Consider the following 11,122-nt stretch of genomic DNA (forward strand, 5'->3'; position numbering starts at 1 on the left):
TGTGCCTCTTAAAAAAAATAGCTATTAGAGTATTCATGTGTATAATTCACAGTTTAGTGTCTGTCTCTCCACGAGGGTCCATCTGGGGCTGTGGACAGAGAAAATTTAGTACAGTGCCTGGCAGACATTAGGTCCTTCATAAAAAATAAATTTTAAAATGAAGAAGTCACTATATTATCATGTTGTTAGTGATCATATTTTATAATCAATGATGTAAAGAAATGTTTATGATACATATAAAAAAACAAAGAAATTAATCTTGATGACTGGGTTTTCACTGTCATGTGTGAGATGTGCCCACCTCAGACCTTGCTACTGTGTTGGCACATTACTTGTCTGATATGAAAACAAAAGCATCCCCCCAGAAGAATACAATATAATATTTAGTGCATAATCTCAATTTTGGAAAAAAATTTTATCTACTTATTTAATTCCATATTAAAAAGCCTGGAAGGATTCCCTTTACCCTAGATCTTAACATTTTTGAAAGAATTCTGTTTGCAGAATTTTAATTTCTTTAGATATAGAGATTAAACGTGATTTTTATTTTTTATACTTTTCTACATTTTCCACGTTTTCCTATTGAAACTTTATTACCTTTTTCATAAGAAAGAGTGAAAGCTATTTAAAGAGAAAAGAAATCGGTCGCTGGCATTGTATTTACATACATGCTTATTTCAAATCTTTTGCATTATTGCCTTCAGCTTCCTAAAGCTCTTGCAATTTTCAGTTTTTAAAAATAAGATGCATGTTATTCTAATACAAAACATCCTGTGCTCAATGATCAGCTGCAGGGACAGGATATGCCAGCTCAGAAATATGATGCTTCTGAATCAGAGGGTGCCAAGGTTTGTAACACTGATACAACTAGCAGGGGAATTAGTCAGGGTCATTGAACAAAGACAATTTGTTCAGATATATTCAGTAAACTGCTCACTGGAATATGAACAAAAATCCCTTATCTTTGGGAAGTGTATGGCTTATTTATTAGTGCAGGTTCTTTGCGAAAAAGATACAGGTAACAAGCTGTGAAAGTCTTCAGCTGCTTCATTCTTTACAGTGCAGGGCTTAAACATTTAAAAAGAAAACCCTAATTCGCAAACTTATATTGACATTGTAATTTTTGCATATTTAATAAACCCTAGCTACTTTAACTGAAAAGTGGAATTTTTCATGGAATGCTACCCTTTTCATTACTGCATACATCTTAGATTTAATTTGGCATGGGACACATCAACCTTGGCTCTCAGAGGCAAGGTTAGAATCTGTAGTGCATAAAAACGAGCTCTTCTAAATACTTTTTTTTTTTTTTTTAATTTGCTACATATTCTGTGCTGGATTTGGAGAGCGCACAAAGAATGAGAATGATCATTTTTCTTGACATAAAATTATTAGTGTAGATGCAAATACTTTGCTTTTTAGAATGGAAGGGATTGCATTTGTCCACATTCCTGTCCCTTTTAGAATGGCATCAGGAGGACGTGTCATACCATAGAGCAAAACAGGCAGTGTGGAGGTCTTACATGTTTGGGGTAAAGCTGTTACTATTTAATGTACAGTCTTTGAATTTTTTTTTGTTTTTGGTAGACATTCAGACAGGCCCTGATATTATCAGAGAGATAATTTTTTGGCTTGGGTATCCGAAAACTTTAATGCTATTTTGAAAATTTTCAGATATGTTCCAAAGCCTTTTTGGTTGAATGTAAGATATAAAAAGATCCAATTCCTGAACTGATATTATTACTCTATTTTTTTCCCTTGGGAAGAAAGATAAATTACCTGTGCTTATGATGATACGTGCACTGTGTACCTATTTGTGGGATACTCATTAATAAAATTATCTTTCTTTGAAAAGCTTGCACTATGTTTCACCTGAAAAATATGACTTGAATACAGAGAAAAACATTTAATAAAATTACACGAGGACTCTGTTGCATACGTATGATCTGGCTTAAAGAGCAAAAGGAGTTTATTTACTCACATAACTCAAAATTTCAGGTGTAGGCCAGGCTTCTTGCACACCTGTATTTGAGGGCTAAAAGAAGTCCTCCAGGTTCTCTGTTACCTGTCAGCTTTATTTTTTTCTTTCCTCTGCACCAGCTTTATTTCAGGCAAACCAACTAGCTACACTCTCCTCCACCCTTTCCCCCTTTCAGAGCAAAACTTTCTATTTCCTAAAATGGTAATTAAATACATAGTATCCTTGGAATTGAGTTTCTTTGGACTTGTAGTTTAGGTTGTATGCTCATTCCTAAATTAAATCACTACGGCCATCAGATGTGATGCTCTGACGGGCAGGGCCTGAGACGCATGGAGATCCAGAGCCAGGGGTGAGATCCACTCACAGGAAGTAAGAATAGGGAGAGGCAAGGAATCCCTAGTGACTGTTTATGTGAATAAGAGCGATTTTATGTAGGGCAGGGAAATGTAATAAATATCTAACACAACTGAATAAATTTTTCTACATATGTAAATTAAATATATATGTGTATGTGTGTATATATATATATGAAAACATATGTTTACACATACACATGCAGAATTTTTCTCAGATTAGGAGATCAAAGCCTTGGAAGACATCTGCATTTTCACACCACTGAGGACTAGGAGACTATTTTGCCTGGTGCCCTGCAAACTTATTGCTATGATGACCCCTGAGTATTTGCTACCTTCTGGGCTATTGAGGAACCCTTGTGAAGGGCATCTTTGTATCAGGTGTGAGTTCTATGGAATTTAAGTTTGCTCTTGTCTAGCTGGTTCCTTTTGACTATACATTAATTGGAGTACTGCTTAAAGAGCAAAAACGTCTTGGGAACTCAAAAAGTAGGCAATAATCAAATACCAGGCCATCCCAGTGTCCCAAAGATAAGGGGTTTAGATCATTTATTTCTGAAGTAGGGCAGCTTGTATGTAGTACAGAAGCTTTATATTGGAGACACATGGGATTTGGAATATCTGGGGTAGGTTGTTTTAGTGTTGGAATTGGCCTGAGAAATCTAGAGGCCTTCAGATCCAATTGGGATCCTTTTGAACGGAAAGTATTCGGAATATTATTTAGACATAGTTCTTGCATCAGGTATTGTGTTGGGGAAAGTGGGGAGGGAGATATTAGTGAGGTAATTATAGGATGAGGTATGAAGTAAGGGATTCCTTCTACATTTATTTTTGTAGGTTATACTGGCAGTTATACGTTGTTCTGCCTCTTTACTCATCTTCTGTTTAGGTGGACCTAATCATTCCATGTGCAGGAAGACAAAGAGGATGGACAAAGCTCCAAGAATCCCACAAGGAGTCCAGAATAAGACCCAGACATCATCTGATTCTAGATTGAGCCTTCTCAAGGGAGTTTTAACAAAGGTGTTTTCTTGGGTTTTCCTTTATCCAAATACTTCCCCTTCCTTGATTCCTCTTCAAGTTTCTAGTAAATGAGGGGAGACATATTCTATCTGGCCTGGAATTGAGAGTCCTTGGATCAGTGTGTACCTTCATTTTTGAGTCCTAACATGAAGACCCACCGGCAATGCCTTAATATAAGCAAGATGATGTTATGGTGCCACATAGGGAAGTTAGCAGTCCCACAATGTTAGCATTATAAAGATAAGACTATTGGTGAGAACTTGGGTCTCCCTTTTGGCTGTTAATTTAACAATGAAAAACAAATGCTTTATCTGTGTTAAAAAATTGATATTGCATGATTCCAAACGGTATATTTTAAAAACAAAACATTGTATTTATAGTTTTATTTCTTTGCTTATAGCATGGATAAAATGAAATTTATATAGGTATTTGTTCTGAAAGGCAGTCACAATGAAATGTTTAAGGTTGTTTGTTTCAAAAACAACATTTAGAAAGATGTCTAGTAAGATTTTTAATGTTGCCTTCACCAGGAAATTATGTTTTTCAAATAAGAAAATGAGCTTTTTCCCTTAGCAAATTGGAATGAGAAAAATAGTAAGGGCTTAGAATCTGGAAAAGAAAATAAAGTGTCAACTATAGATATGAGAGGTCCTCCCCTCCATCTGGTAGTAGTATTGGTGTAAATAAGAAATTGTTGAGCTGGATAATTCAATTGAAAAGCAGATGATGCTGTCTTTCCTACTGACTAGGGTCTATTTCAAGTTCTCATTACCATGGGCGCAAAATGTTTGAAGAAAGTAAATAGGTCAATGAACCCCAAGTGCAATTAAGTTCTCATGTGAAGAGCAATAACTTCAGCCCTTGTCTTCCAAACTTTTAAAATTACCCCAGTGAACCAGCAGCAACTTTTAATGAGACACGAGCAAGGGAGGCACAGATTCTGTAAGATGGAAAATCAGATAGCTATGGTGAAATCGTTGCTCTGCTGGACATAGGTTTACTCCATTTGCTCTTAATGAAGCATGACCTCTTTCTGTGTTCCTGCATTTAACTCCACTCTCTGTATGTGTGAGTTCACCTTCCCAGGGATAAAGAGACACATATATTCCAAAGAGATGAATGAATAAAAGAGGAGAAACATCTTTCTGGTACGAGATTAAAAAACAGAGAGAGAAGAGAAACAAACAACATATAGAGGTGAAAGACCAGTGAATTAGGAGTTAGAAATCTGGGTTAATTTAACTTTAGTTCTACTGTTTATTAGTCTTGTGACTCTGGTAAATTATTCAATCCCTCTTATTTTCAGTTTAACAAAATTAAGGGGGTGATTGAGATGATCTAACTTAATTATACACTATGGTATCCAGATAAAAAAATTTAAATGACTGCATATCTTTAAAAATCTTCTTTTAAGAATCAGGACCCTTTGTATGAGAAACTGCCCATTGGGATCCCCAATTGCTTTTTTTGGATACACAGTGATCAGCAGGCCATTTTAAACATTGGAGCAGGACAAGAGCTGTGATTCGCATAGAAACAATGGCATTGCGTGTTGTAAATGGCTACCTAGCCCATTCTCTCCCACCCCTGGCTTGCTTTCTTGGTGGAACTCCCTAGTTTAAGAAAGGGCAAAGTTAGAAATTGCACGAGTTTCATCAATTTTTACGTTTTTATTTGCTTGTTTAGTTTTAACTCTCCTTTCCCATTTGCTATGGGAGTGCTCCTAGTACTAATAATAGCTAGCAGTTCTTGAGGAGTGTACATTTATTGTTATTTTTTCATTTAATCCTAATAAAATTTTATGAGGCAGGTGTCATCATTATGATGATGAAACTTGTCACCAGCTACACAGTTAGTGAGAGTAAGGATTCACCCCTAGGAGGCAGGATTCACCCCTAGGAGGTGGTATAACCCTTAGGAGGTGGTATAACCCTTAGGAGGCAGGATTCACCCCTAGGAGGCGGTATAACCCTTAGGAGGTGGTATAATCTTTAGGAGGCAGGATTCACCCCTAGGAGGCGGTATAACCCTTAGGAGGTGGTATAATCTTTAGGAGGCAGGATTCACCCCTAGGAGGCGGTATAACCCTTAGGAGGTGGTATAATCTTTAGGAGGCAGGATTCACCCCTAGGAGGCGGTATAACCCTTAAGAGGTGGTATAATCTTTAGGAGGCAGGATTCACCCCTAGGAGGCGGTATAACCCTTAGGAGGTGGTATAACCCTTAGGAGGCAGGATTCACCCCTAGGAGGTGGTATAACACTTAGGAGGTGGTATAACCCTTAGGAGGTGGTATAACCCTTAGGAGGCAGGATTCACCCCTAGGAGGTGGTATAACCCTTAGGAGGTGGTATAATCCTTAGGAGGCAGGATTCACCCCTAGGAGGCGGTATAACCCTTAGGAGGTGGTATAACCCTTAGGAGGTGGTATACCCTTAGGAGGCAGGATTCACCCCTAGGAGGCGGTATAACCCTTAGGAGGTGGTATAACCCTTAGGAGGCAGGATTCACCCCTAGGAGGCGGTATAACCCTTAGGAGGTGGTATACCCTTAGGAGGCAGGATTCACCCCTAGGAGGCGGTATAACCCTTAGGAGGTGGTATAATCCTTAGGAGGCAGGATTCACCCCTAGGAGGCGGTATAACCCTTAGGAGGTGGTATAACCCTTAGGAGGCAGGATTCACCCCTAGGAGGCAGTATAACACTGCAACAACAAGGGCTAACACTTTATACCACACTCACTGTGTGTCAGGCTTTGTTTTCAGCACTTTAGACATGCTCAGACCCATAATCCTCCTAAGAAATCTATGATGCAGGTCTTATTAATACCCCCATATGACAGAGGAAGAAACAGCCACAGGGAAGTTAGGTAATTTCCCCAAGGTCACACAGCTAGTGAGTGCCAGGGCTGGAATTTGAATTCCTGAATGTGACTTTGCAGTCCTTGCTGTATACCATACTACATTGCCTGTCCATCAAGCAACCACTCTGTCCGGAGGAGAACGTTGAAGATAATTCTTGCTTTTTATGATGGTTGTGTTCTTAGAATATTTCTTGAATTATTTATGTATTCTGACTTCCTTAGAAAATGAAGAAAGGGTTCTGTTAATGCAAGAGCTAAGGTCAATGAAGTGTGACAAAGGGGATCTGGGAGGGGTCATGAAGGGATTAGAGATGGTGAGAGTGCTGCTTGGAGGGTCAGCTTATCTTGTAGTGCTGGTGTGATTATTAACCTGTGTGTCTGTGTGTGTGTGAGACAGAGAGAGAGAGAATAGACAATAGACATGGATTTAGTAGAGTGAGATATATAAATAAGCTGTATCCAAAGTTTGGGGTAGGGACCAAGCTAATTTTGGAGTCTGGCAGGTGCTAACCCAGGTATGGTGACCAATAGTGTCATCTGGGGGCTCTGACATGTTTATATGCTCCTTGTCCCAGGTCATTTCCAGCATGTGGTGCCAACCTGGGTTTGGGGAATGCCCCCTCTAACTTGAGGATGAGCTTTGGACCCAGCTATCTGCCCACCAGTGAGGCACTGGAACCATCTCTAGTGATGCAGGATTTCCTGGATGGTGTGATGTTCACACTCCATCATCCACTAGTTAAGAAGGTGGGCATATCATAGTGTGCTGTTGTCAGGTTTGGCAGGGAAAAAAATCAATAGAAGAGAGAAACAAGTCAAGAAATATGGAAAAGTTTCCATTTTATAGGTCTCCAGATTTAACAGATATTTGCAGTGAGGCCTAGGAATTACTTTTTTTTTTATTAAATCATATCTGTATACATTGATATGATCATGGGGCATCATACACTCGCTTCATAGACCATTTGACACATTGAATTACTTTTTTTGAGGATTAAATGGATTAGAGATATTGGTGTAATACCAGATTTTCCCTTCTTTATATCGAAAACTCCTCAAAGGCCCTTCTTTTTGGATGCTCTCTTGTGGTCCTTTGTTCTACTGAAGAAGTGCTTCTAAACGTTTCCTCAAAGTCTTTGTTGCGGAGAGAGATGAAGAAAGTGAGAACCCCCAAAACACCTTGCTTGGAAACCTTAGTGTGGATGAAAGGAGGTGTCACATTAAAACAAAAAAGGTAAACTTAGGGGAAGGGTTTCTGTGTGATATAGGATGTCAGGTAATGCAATGGGTATGTCTGACGTGGGAAAACTATAGTAATATGTGTACTTTACTAGGAGAAAAAAATTTGAAAGTGGAAAACAAGCCACAAAGCTGTCTAGGTACAGAGCCTGTGATAGCAGCAGAAGCTCAAAGTGAACGTACAGACAGAAAACCTCTCAGAGGGCAGGGTGTGCGCCATTTCTGAGGCTGTGCCAATGACCATGGAGATGAAATCATTCCCCTGAACTGCAGAAAACTCCTGAATACCCATCTTATTGCGACAGAAGCCTGAATGGTGCCAAACCCAGCAGGTAAAAGAGAAAGTCTTTATGTTTCCGTATCTGAGTTTGGGTTTACTCCCACTCCCCACGCATTTCTGTGGATGCTTTATGTCCTCTATGATTTGAGGTGGCCAACAAATTTAGGTTCTAGAGTTCAGAATTTTAAACAAGCCAAAAGAGGTGTGACTTTCTGGCAGGAATTTGTAGGAGTGACTGATCTTGCTCACTCACGAGAGAATAAATAAAGGCCCCAATAGGAGCACTTTTAGGTAAGAAACTATTTGGCTTGGTGGAAGACTGTGGTCCACCTCTCAGGACAGTGCACCGCCCTTGCTGATCTCACACTCCCAAGATTGGAGTGTGGACGAGGCCACCAGGACTGACTGTGGTAGGTGGTAGGTGGCAGTGTTGTTGCTGCTGCTGATTAAACAGCACCCTTGGGGTGGGTCTCCAGCTGCTTTTCCAGATGTGTAGAGGCACTAATACTTAAACTTCCCTCACTGCACACCTGACAGTGTTCTGTTTTACATTTTAACTAATTTAACCCATGAACTCTTGAGGCCGGTGGACTATTACATCTTCATTTTTTAAATATTAGAAAACAGAGGCACAAAGAACTTAGGGAATTTGTCCAAGTTGAGTAGCGGAACCAGAATTTGAACCCAGGTTGTCTGGCTCCAGATCTAGCATTCATTGTTAGTATACTGTAGAGCTTCTTAGGGAATAATTTTTGGGCTCTGGCACCCAGGGGAAAATATGATGCAAATTTTCTGCACCCAGCAAGCTTGGAATTGTGCTGGTATTTTGTTTTGTGTTTATGAAAGTTGCCTGCAACTGGTGTCTGTCTTGTAAGGTACTGCATGCTACCTAATATTTCCCCCATATGTCCCCTGTCTTTTAAACACAGGAAGGGTGTTTTCTATTTCCAAGTGGGACTCAGACCAATAGGTACCTCCAAATACACAAAGAAAAATGCACTGCTGGGGTATACTATGTCATGGACCAGACATTGGCCCAGAAGGCCCAGCTGCCCCTCAGACAAAGCTTTTCACCCATCTCCATGCTGTGAGCTACACCCACAGAGGATTCCTATTGAGAGTGTGGACATATTTTTAACTCAAACGGCAGTAATTACATTTGCAATACATGTTTCTTCCAGAAAATAATGAATATACCAAAGAGTATTGATGGCCATAAATGGGTAAAGAACAGCACCCTTTCCTTATAGCAAGTGGGAGAAAATTCGGAGTCACTATTTATCATCTCATGGGGTGGTCTTTGATTTCCACTGTACTTTCTCCACTAGAAAGAGGACTGGACTTGGGCTGACAACTTTGATTTAGAAGCTTCATGGCATGAAATTTTCATGCTTCTGTTCACATCAGAGTTCTGTTGCATGCCCTTTTGGGTTCCACTTTTCCTGTCATTCTGGACTTGGAGTCTCTGCATGGGGAGGTATTTTCAGATGCAGAAGCAGAGTCCCATATTGTGATGGTGAGTGTACAACTGATCTATTGCCTGGTGCCTCTAGTCCTGCTATTAATTGGTAGCCCTTTTGGTTTTAAGTTTAAGGTCCTTCAGCCCACGCAGAGGAAACAGAAAGCCCCTTTTCCCCTATATTTTGAGGGCACTAGTACTCTTTGCAAAGAAGAAAAACCGTAGTTCTATCCCTTTGCCAGATGCATCAACTTCAGAGTGGTAACTGCCCAAGATTTCCGCTCGATCCTTTAAATCTATTTTTCTATTGTACCCTCTATCTCAACAAGTGAAGCACCACCCAGTCAGCTGCACATGCTGCGATATGTTGGCTGTCACTTACCCCTTGAGCCATAGTCCCTAAATCTTACAGAGTCTGTCTTTTTCATTATCTCTTTAATCTCTTCCCTCCGTTTCCATTTACCTTGTTTAGTTTCAGGAATGCCTTGTACCTCATCCAAGTTAATATAGTTGTCTCCTAACTTATTTCCTTTCCTCTATTAGGAATCCCATTGCTGTATTCTATTTTTAATTTTACTTCAGGCATAGTGATGTCAATCTCCTACTTAAATGTCCCCCATCCTGTTCAGGATAAAGTTGAAGTTCAATAATAACCATTACCATCTGTTCGTCCTTACCTGTCCTGCTCTATTCCCTTCTGTGCTTGCATGTGAATACCTTGTAGCCATTCCAACCATTTGTAAGATCCTGAACTTGTTCTGTTTTGTGATTTTACACATGTTCCCTTTGTCCCTGGAATGACTTTATCTATCTTCTTTACTTGCCTCATGCCTGATTTTCCTTATAGACTCAGCCAAGATGTCATTATCTCTTAAATACCTGCCTTGATCTTTGGTCTGGTGCTTTTTGCCCTTAGGCTTTACTGTATTCATTGCCCTTATGATTTACTGTGTTCCTGAATCACATTTGCAAACAAACATACCAACCATTATTGCACTATCCTACCAGCAGTATGTATTTTTTATTTTTTTTTTAACTTGGCTGTCTTCCTAGCCAGACTGTGAGCTTTCTTTTTTCTTTTTTTTTTTTTTTTTTTTTTTGTAGAGACAGAGTCTCACTACTTTATGGCCCTCAGTAGAGTGCCTTGGCATCAAACAGCTCACAGCAACCTCCAACTCCTGGGCTTAAGTGATCCTCCTGCCTCAGCCTCCCGAGTAGCTGGGACTACAGGCGCCCGCCACAACGCCCAGCTATTTTTTGGTTACAGTTTGGCAGGGGCCGGGTTTGAACCCGCCACCCTCAGTATATGGGGCCGGCGCCTTACCGACTGAGCCACAGGTGCCGCCCCAGACTGTGAGCTTTCTGAAAGGAGAGTAGTCTATCACTCATTCTTTAATTCCTAGTATTTAGCAATGTAGCTGGTCTATAAATGTTTGTTGGATGGAGGAGTATAGAAGGTACAGATCCTGGTAAACTTTCTAAATAGCTCATGAATAATTGATGCAGAGACTAGTCTTTGAGTGGTGTCCAGTTTACCTGAGAGATTTGGAGCTGAACCATCATTGTTGCATCACAGTGGGATTGAGTGAGGGTCATTGTCCTCTGAAATATGGGTGGTACAGCTTGGCTGAGGTTGCACCTGTTCTGATGGCAGCCCAGGCATTAAAAGAAAAGCCAGGGAAAGTCTTGGTCCTCCTCACCTAAGAAAACCTACCTGGACACAGGAGGTGATCCCCACTTGAAATTGATCGTCAAGGTTACCTTTGTTTCCCTCTCACTCATTTTGGGACCGTGAAACTGTGTGTCTGGGTCTATGTTGGAAACAATGCCCAGTATTATTTTCAAGGTGATGAAAAATTATTTCCCAGATCTGTCTCAGTAGGCTGTTGAAATAACTGGAATGGATACAGAGCCCTATTTGGGTC

General features: G+C 40.2%; 1 pseudogene; it reads left to right on the forward strand.

Moving 5' to 3' along the window:
• Window positions 1-221: 221 nt before the first annotated feature.
• Window positions 222-342, forward strand: LOC128589546 (uncharacterized; annotated as a pseudogene).
• The last annotated feature ends 10,780 nt before the right edge of the window (window positions 343-11,122 follow it).

The sequence above is a fragment of the Nycticebus coucang genome, chromosome 6 (genome assembly GCF_027406575.1).
Source record: "Nycticebus coucang isolate mNycCou1 chromosome 6, mNycCou1.pri, whole genome shotgun sequence".
Lineage (NCBI taxonomy): Eukaryota > Metazoa > Chordata > Mammalia > Primates > Lorisidae > Nycticebus > Nycticebus coucang.